This window comes from Trachemys scripta, chromosome 10 (assembly GCF_013100865.1).
Source record: "Trachemys scripta elegans isolate TJP31775 chromosome 10, CAS_Tse_1.0, whole genome shotgun sequence".
In the NCBI taxonomy this organism is placed as follows: domain Eukaryota; kingdom Metazoa; phylum Chordata; order Testudines; family Emydidae; genus Trachemys; species Trachemys scripta.
The window spans coordinates 39,385,389-39,394,000 of NC_048307.1; the positions used below are offsets into that span (position 1 = coordinate 39,385,389).

Here is an 8,612-nt window from a genome sequence, read left to right on the forward strand (position 1 = left end):
TGCGGGTGGGGGGAGAGCCCAGGGCTGGGGCAGCAGGAGGGTGCAGGTGGGGGCCAGAGCTGGGGCAGCAGGGGGTGTGGGCGGGGGAGAGTCCAGGGCTGGGGCAACACGGGAGTGCGGGGGGAGCCAGGGCTGGGGTTAGGGGCAGCAAAAAAGCTAGAGCTGGCTCGGTCCCTACCATTCACAGCAAGCTGCAGCATGAGGTTTCAGTTCCACACTCCTTCCCCCGCCCTTTCCTGTTAATTGCGGCCAAGGGAATTCTGGGAAATGTAGTTCTTTCCCTGCTCCAGGGCTGGCTCTATAGGCAGGGAGCTAACCAAGGAACTACAGCTCCCAGGGCCTCCTGATGGTTCTCAGCTCCCATGCTGGATTCTTGCGCCCCTGCAAATTTGCCGCCCCCAAGCAACTGCTTGCTTTGCTGGTGCCTAGAGCCGGCCCTGCGTTCCTTTAGCCTTTGCTCATATGGCTTGTGTTCCATCCCTCTGATCATCTTTGTCACTCCCTTTGGATCCTTTCCAGTTTCTCTACATCCTGTCTATACATTGGTGACCAAAGTTGGACACAGTACTCCAGCTGAGGCCTAACGAGCGCTGAGTAGAGTGTTACTATCACCTCCCATCACTTGCATGCTATGCCTCTGTTAATACAACTGAAAATTGCATTTGCTGTTTTTGCAACTGCATCACAACTCCCAGATCCTTCTCAGCAGTGCTGCTGCCAAGCCAGTTTCCCTCCATTCTGTATTTGTGCATTTGGTTTTTCTTCCCTAAATGTAGCACCTTACATGTGTCTTTGCTGAATTTCATTTTGTTGTCTATAGTCCAGTTCTCCAATTTATCAAGATTTGCTGAATTTTAGCCCTATCCTCCAAAGTATTAGCAAGTATTGGTATCCTCCAGCTTTGTGTCATGTGCAAATTTGATCAGTATGCACTCTATACCGACATCCAGGTAATTAATAAAGATGTTGAAGAACTCCGGACCCAGAACAGACCCCCTTGGAATCCCACTTGGGAACCCCCTCCAATCTGACATAATTCAATTAATAGTTACTCTTTGTTTGCCTTGTTTAACCAACTATGTATCCACTTAACAGGGCTGCCACATCAGGCCCTGCAGCAGCATTGGCGAAGCTGTGGGGGCATATTTAAGGCTTTGGTTCCCAAGGCAGAGGCAGCACGGGCACAGCTGTGTGCACTCTTCCTAGATCAGGGGTTCTCACAACAATTTTTTTGGTGGCCTCAGAGTGCAGCCATCAACTCTTGCTGGTGGCCGCACTGACACTTTTTCCTAAAATACTTAACTTTAGGAAAAACAAAAAAATATGCATGTATATACATCCAAATCATTGTAATTTATTTATGTAGGGTTTTTTTCTGTACTCAGTAATAAAAATAATACTGTGAAAAATGATATTTGTATGTTTGTTAATATCACTTTTCACAGCAAGACCTGGCTAGTTAAGACCTGGATGGAAGTTGGGGGTGAGGCAGCAGTGGTCAAGGAAGATGGATGGAGGAGTGGGGGGATGAGGCAGCAGAGGCCAGGGGCAATGGATGCAGGGGCCCCTCCATCGCGTGGTTGGGTGTGTGGTTCGGTGCCTGGGGCTGGAGGTCAGCACCCTGGGCCAGCACCCACTGGAACCCAGTGTGGATGCCCGCAGCTGTGTGGCCAGGGATTGGCGCCCAGGGCTGGGAATCAGCACCCGCTGCTGTGCAGCCGGGGATCAGCACTTGGAGCCAGCACGCACTGCTGTGCGACCGGGGCTGAAGGTTGGTACCCAGAGTTGGCTCTTCGGGTCCATGCACGATGCTGCACTGCCAGGACTAGGAGTCAGTGTCCTGGGCCAGCACCCGCCTGCTGCTGTGCAACCGGGACTGGAGGTTGGCATCCAGGACCAGCACTTGCCGGGGCCTTGGATTGACACCTGCTGCCACATGACTGGGGCTGGGGATCTGCACCCGGGGCTGGGGATCAGTGCCCATGGCCAGCACCTGCCAGAACCCAGGGTCGACATCCAGGAGCAGTGCCCAGGGAGGGGGCAGTAGCCAGGGCTGGGGGTTAGCGTGTGCAGCCAGGGTCGGCCGCCGCCAGCGTTGGGGGCTGGCATTTGGGGTCTGCATCCAGAGCCAGCACCCGCTGGAGCCCAAGGCCAGCACCAGGGATCTTCACCCAGGGCCAGCAGCCGCAGCTGGGGATCTTCACCCAGGGCTAGTAGCCACTGGAGCACAGACAGGGGTCAGTGCTCGGGGCCAGCAGCCGCCACTAGGATTAGGGGTCAGCACCACACAGCAAGAGCCAGGGATCAGAGCCCACCGCCATGTGGACAGGGGTTGGAGTCTGAAGCCCCATGGCTGAAGGCCAGGATTGCATGGCCAGACCTGGGGGTCAGCACCTGAAATCCCATGGCCAGAGCTGGGTGTTGAGGCCTGAAGCCCCATGGCTGGAGCCCTGGTCTGCAGCCAGGTTCCCTAATTCCCCACCACCCAACCACCCCAGGGCTGAAGTCCACAAAGCCCCCTATCCCTCCCCAGTTAGAAAACTCACCTTGCTCCTTCAGCGTTGTGCCCACCTGCCCCCGGAGACGTGCAGAGCAGTGCATCCAGGAGCAACAGGGAGGGAGGGGAAGGGGCATTCCCTCCCCCACGTCACCGCTCAGGAAGTTGTCGTGGCTTCAGGGAAACCGCCTGGTGGCTGCATGCGGCCACGATGGCCGCATTTGAGAAATGCTGTCCTAGATGCATCCAGGACTAAAACCCTTCACTTTTCTGGTCCCAGTGCTCACAAAATACCAGTCTCCTCATAGTGAGCAGAGGGGCCCAGCCCCGTGATTCTCCCCGTTTCTGAATCTGAGCAGCCTGGGGAGTTTAGGGGCTTGAGGACAGGGCCGGCTCCAGGCACCAGCCGAGCACGCTGGTGCTTGGGGCGGCAGCTTGTAGGAGGCGGCATTCCGCCCAATCCTAGGGCAGCACGGCCACTTTTTTTTTGTTCCGCTCCGGCCGCCCTGTAGGGGGCAGCGGTGCAGAGGACAGGAGCGCCCTGCAGTAAGCCCGGCAGGGCAGCCCACGTCCTTCCCTCCCCGCCGACCGGAGCGGCGCGAAGCCCTCCTGGCAGGCGGCGCGGCGGGAGGGGCCGCGTGGCAGCGCCCCGCTGAAGCCCTGGCCGCCCCCCTTCTTTCTCTCTCCCGCCCGCTCCCTCCCCCTGCTAGCCGGGGTACATCTGTAGTGCAGGGAGTCTCCCTGCACCCGCGCTCCAGCCGCGCTGCAGGGTTTTTGTTTTTGTTTTGCTTTGCCGTTCTGGCCGCCCCATTTTTTTTTTTTTTTTTTTGCTTGAGGCGGCCAAAGAGCCGGCCCTGCTTGAGGATAATCCCATTGGTCCCTTGTGAGTCTCCCAACCCTCCCTGCTTTCACGCAAGTCGCTGCCTGTTTCTCTCAAAGCATCACCTGTGAGATGGTGCAGACGGGTGCCCGAATAATCAACTCCATCTGCTCCCTGCCTGGGCGGCCACTGGGAACCCCATTGTGATTGCTTCGAGCTCTACGTCAAGGACATAAAGGTTGCGGGCAAAAGGCAGTGTGGTTACATGCACAGCCCAGCTCACCTGGCTGGGGATTGAAAGTCAGTTCAGATGGAGAATCCCTGCACTGACATCCCCCCACCTGGACTCTTCTCCCAGCAAACTCCAAACTCCTTGATCTTTCTTCCCTTGGCCCCCAAGCAGACTCTCCTGCAGGCCCTTACCCTAGAGAGAAGCACAGCACACTGCTGGGTAAACAGGTGCAACCTCACTCACAGTAATGGTGTTATGCCTGCTAATGCCAGCAGTGAATTTAGTTCAGATTCTCTACCGATTCCTGTTCCCCCCACACCCTTTCTCTGATCCCTGCTTCCCCACTCCAGAACTTTTCTCTCACCCTTTGATTTCTGCTCCCCCTAAGCCCCTTTCTGATTTCTGTTCTTCCCAGATACGCCCCCCGTTCTCTGCTCTCCCGACCCCTCTTTCTTCTCTGCTTCCCTCAGATCTCCTCTCTAATCTCTGCTCCCCCAGACCCCATTGTGACACTGTACCCCATATTCTTCAGAGTGATATTATTATGATATGATTATGACATAATTATGATGCAGTTTGTACAAGATAAGTCATGTGAGATGTCATTGGAAAAATTATGATTTGCTGCATATGATTATCCTATTTGTATGCATGTATCATTTTTGTAGCTAAAGTTATGAATATTGACTATGTATCTGTATTTCAAATGTAGTTACACCTGGATAACGCCCACTAGACAAGATGCTTTCAGTCTAGATAGCTGGTTGGGAAGGGACCATTCAAGGCAATGAGCCATTAGGGAGAAGCTTATCTCCCACCTGGTGAGCCTTCCTGAGAACTCCACAGAAAGCCTGAGAGTGATGGCTGCTATGACTCTACAAGGACATGTGACCAGGCTACATGATGCTGGACTTCATTTTGGGATGTCAGTATTTTTCCACAGATAGGTCTGGGATCCAAGCTTATATGCAAAAGTTATATAAGGCAGGGGAGTGACATCATCAAGGTTTTTCACTCCCCACACAAGAAGACTCCTGGGAAATATCTGAGGAACAAAGACTGAACTGGGGGAAGTGCTGGACCCAGGCTAAAGGGATTTCTAGCTTGTGCATGAAGATCTGAGAAACCCAAGTTGTAAAGCTAATGCAGCTTGTGCCTTAAGACTCTGTAGCCTGCCTGTACTATCAATTAGGGTGAGAATCTGTTATTCATATCCAATCTATTTAGTATATTAAGCTTAGTTTGCGTTAGTTTGCTCTGGGGTCCCAGGCTGGGAAGCTGGTGGTTAGAGAGCCTGTGGCTGGGTGTGTCCCTGGATATGAATGCTGGTGAAAGTGCAGGCTGGGGGGCTTTGCAGCTTGTCACAGCAGTACAGTGTGAGAGGGAGCCCAGGCTGGTGGGTTAGGGGGCTCAGTGGTACCCCAATTCCAGGTGGCACCCCAGGAGGAACCTGTCACACCCATTTCTTCTCCGCTTCCCCCAGACTCCTCTCTATGATCTTTGCTCCCCATCCCTTCTCTCTATGATAATTAATGGAGATATTCCATCTCCTAGAACTGGAAGGGACCTTGAAAGGTCATTGAGTCCAGCCCCCTGCCTTCACTAGCAGGACCAAGTACTGATTTTGCCCTAGATCCCCAAGTGGCCCCCTCAAGGATTGAACTCACAACCCTGGGTTTAGCAGGCCAATGCTCAAACCACTGAGCTATCCCTCCCTCTCTGCTCGCCCACCCCCGCTCTCTCTGTTTTCGGCTCCCCCAGTTCCCTGTCTCTGATCTTTGCTCCCCGCACATCTTATGATCTCTGCTTCCCCTACATTCCCTTTCTATGATCTCTGCTCCCCCACACATCCTCTCTCTCTGATCTCTGCTCTCCCCAGTCCCCACCTCTCACTGATCTCTGCTTCCCCTGACTCCCCCTGCCCCCCTTTCTCCCCTTGCACTTTCCCATACTCCCCAGATGGCTAATATTTGCTGGTTTCATTCTTTGTCTCTGGGCCCGACATTAGCTTTCTTTGCACTTATCTCTAGCTTCCAGGAGCTGAGACCTAGCCAGGCAATTTGGTGGAGATTATTATGGACTCCGAGAGGAAAGTTATCGCTCCTTTCACACTTGTGGAATCTCATTTACATTGGATCTCAGAGACTGAGTGCCAGCACCTATCACTCTGCAGCTTTCTTCCCTGCAATGCACATGTCTTATCCATTTAAGTTCTAAAGACTCTCAGCATCTCAGATCCCATCTCTGAGAGAGTCTCTGCAGTGACATTCCCTAGGTGAAACTGAGGCTTCAGCTATGTTTTGCCTTGCCCCAAACTTGAGCACATCTCAACACAGCTAAAGCAAAGGGATTTTAGGCTAGACACCTCCTCATTCTCATTTCATAGAAGGGGAAACTGAGGCAAGAGTGAGCGCCTGTTTGTAACCAGAGTGAGTCCCCACCTGCTAACAGCCCCTTTGAGAAGTGGGGTAATCTGCAGCCCTCATTCCCTTTATATGCTAGGCAGTGGAGAGACAGTGGAAGATAAGAAACCTCTGTCCAAGTGAGGCCAAATTGGTCACAGAGGGGTGCTCCAATAATGCCTCAATGATACAGGCTGCATAGCCTGTGTGTTTGTGTGTGGTACCCTACACTGGACATATTAGTGGGGCCTGATGTACTGAGGATTTGAGCGGGGAGTGGAATACACTGAGTTCTTAGCACTCCAGCTCCAGACCCAAAGTGGACCAGGATATACTGTAAGAGGAATTTAATTAAGTGAAGGACTTTGAGGCAACTCATTCCCCAGCTCTCTACTCAAGCACACGGAGCCTGGTGTTTCTCTGCTCATGCTGCAGCCTCTTAGTACACAGATCCCACTGATTTTAGCTGGAGCTGGGAGTGCTGTGTAATTTTGACTCAGGCTACATCTACACTACGGGGGGGGTCGATTTAAGATACGCAAATTCAGCTACGCGAATAGCGTAGCTGAATTCAACGTATCGCAGCCGACTTACCCCGCTGTAGGGACGGCGGCAAAATCGACCTCTGCGGCTTCCCGTCGACGGCGCTTACTCCCACCTCCGCTGGTGGAGTAAGAGCATCGATTTGGGGATCGACTGTCGCGTCCCAACGGGACGCGATAAATCGATCCCCGAGAGGTCAATTTCTACCCGCCGATTCAGGCGGGTAGTGTAGACCCAGCCTCAGAGAGCATGCCATGGAATGGCTCCATTATGATATTTGCTAGCAAAATCCTTGCAGTGCAACCAAAGGGCTTTGCCAGCCCCCTCCTTGTCTAGCCAGAATGCTGTCAGCCTCGCATTACTCTCTGTTCTCGTGACTCCAGGAAATGAGAAACATTTCAGGTTTGCCTTATACTTTCTTTTCGGGGGTAACCATCTGGGCAAAATAATCCTGCATGGGGCGAACTGGTGACATAGCACTTGAGGCCTGCTAAGATGTCAGGAATACTCAGTCTGTTGCTTCTGAGCATCCATCGAATCACATAGGACAAGGGGAATTCTCTCTGCCTCCCAAGGATGATTTGTCCAGTTCATTACTCGTTCTCTGTCATGTGCTTGTTTGCACTTCACTTCCTGTTCTACAGATCCAGGGCTCCTGCTGTCTATCATGGTGGCCCCTGGTCCCTCCTGGCAGTTGAGGAAGAGCCCAGTATTTCAGAGCCACAGGAGATTTGAGATTTACGGATACATCCCGATGCAGGATGTCACTGGAAATTTAGGTAATCAACCAGCCTTCCCACCTGCCTGACTGATTTGCAGCTGTTAGGGCACACAACTATACCTGTTCCCACCTTGCCTGCCAGCCAGCCAGCACCTTGTCTGCTGCCCTGCCAGCCAGTGACCTGCTTGCTGCCTGCCAGCCAGCCTGTGTCATGGTTTACCTAAGGCCCTGATTTACCTTAATCTGGGCATGTTACCAGTCAGTTCTTAGCCTCTGTGCCAAGACTGCTAACAAAGGGGTCATTAGATCTGGTGGAGCATTTTGCAATATGGCAGGAGGTGGGAATCATAGAATATCAGGGTTGGAAGGGACCTCAGGAGGTCATCTAGTCTAACCCCCTGCTCAAAGCAGGACCAATCCCCAGACAGATTTTTAACCCAGTTTCCTAAATGGCCCCCTCAAGGATTGAACTCATAACCCTGGGTTTAGCAGGCCAATGCTCAAACCATTGAGCTATCCCTCAAGGATGGCTGGCCCAGTGGGCAGAGTGGTAATGGCAGAAGGCAGGACACTGAATCAGATAGCCCAATGAGTGATTCAGTAAAGCTGACAGTGCCACAGTGGGCTTGGTAGAGCCGTGATCTAAACTGCCTGGCAGGAAGTGAGATACAAGCCCCGATGGCAAGTTTCCCATACAGCAAGACGCAGGCTGTGGCTGGAAAATGGTCTGATCCAGTATGGCAGTGCTTACATTGCTGTCACTGGGGTGTCCTCATAAATGTCCATTGTAAATGCCTACCAGATTCTTCACCTTTGCCCGTTGCCCCAGGGAAAGATCTGTTCTGACTCCCAATCCCAACCACCAGTCTAATGGTTGATGGAAAGCATCCCTGTGGATAGTTACTCACCAACAACAGATTGACATGGGACTTCTTGCGTTCGAGCTCAATGGGGGCCATCTGGAAAAAGAAATAAAAGCCAAGGTTATTGCCTTCCATGGGCTTGCCCTGTTCTGACCTTTGACCCTGACACTGTGAGTTCTGTAGAGACATCTGCATGCTCCGATGAGAACTTGCTCCAGAGGTGGGTGCTGTGCATAAAGGACAATGGAGTGGAGACTGGAGGCCCTGGACAACCAGCAGTGTCCATAGAATGAATCTTCCCCAGACCCTCCCAGCTAACAGAGAGATGTCTAGTTTGGCTCAGCCATCACATTCACTATGGCCTAAGCCAGGACCTTCCCATCCATACTCCACATGGGTTCTTGTTCCTCACATGGCTGCTAGAACTTCCCACTCATTCACCACCAGCATGGGGTGCTAAGGAAGAAGGGAGGAAATCATTGTATGATGTAATTTTCTCCACACCAGTCATGATTTTATAGCCCTCTATCATAT

At 52.6% G+C, this 8,612-nt stretch overlaps 1 protein-coding gene across 1 annotated transcript in view; it reads right to left on the bottom strand.

Moving 5' to 3' along the window:
* The window catches only part of LOC117884166 (coiled-coil domain-containing protein 33-like), a 57,032-nt gene extending 48,862 nt beyond the window's left edge, over positions 1–8,170 (bottom strand). The window contains exon 1 of the mRNA XM_034784345.1: positions 8,124–8,170. The gene's annotated coding sequence lies outside the window, so the exon portion shown is untranslated. The remainder of the gene's footprint in view (positions 1–8,123) is intronic.
* Between the last annotated feature and the right edge of the window lie 442 nt (positions 8,171–8,612).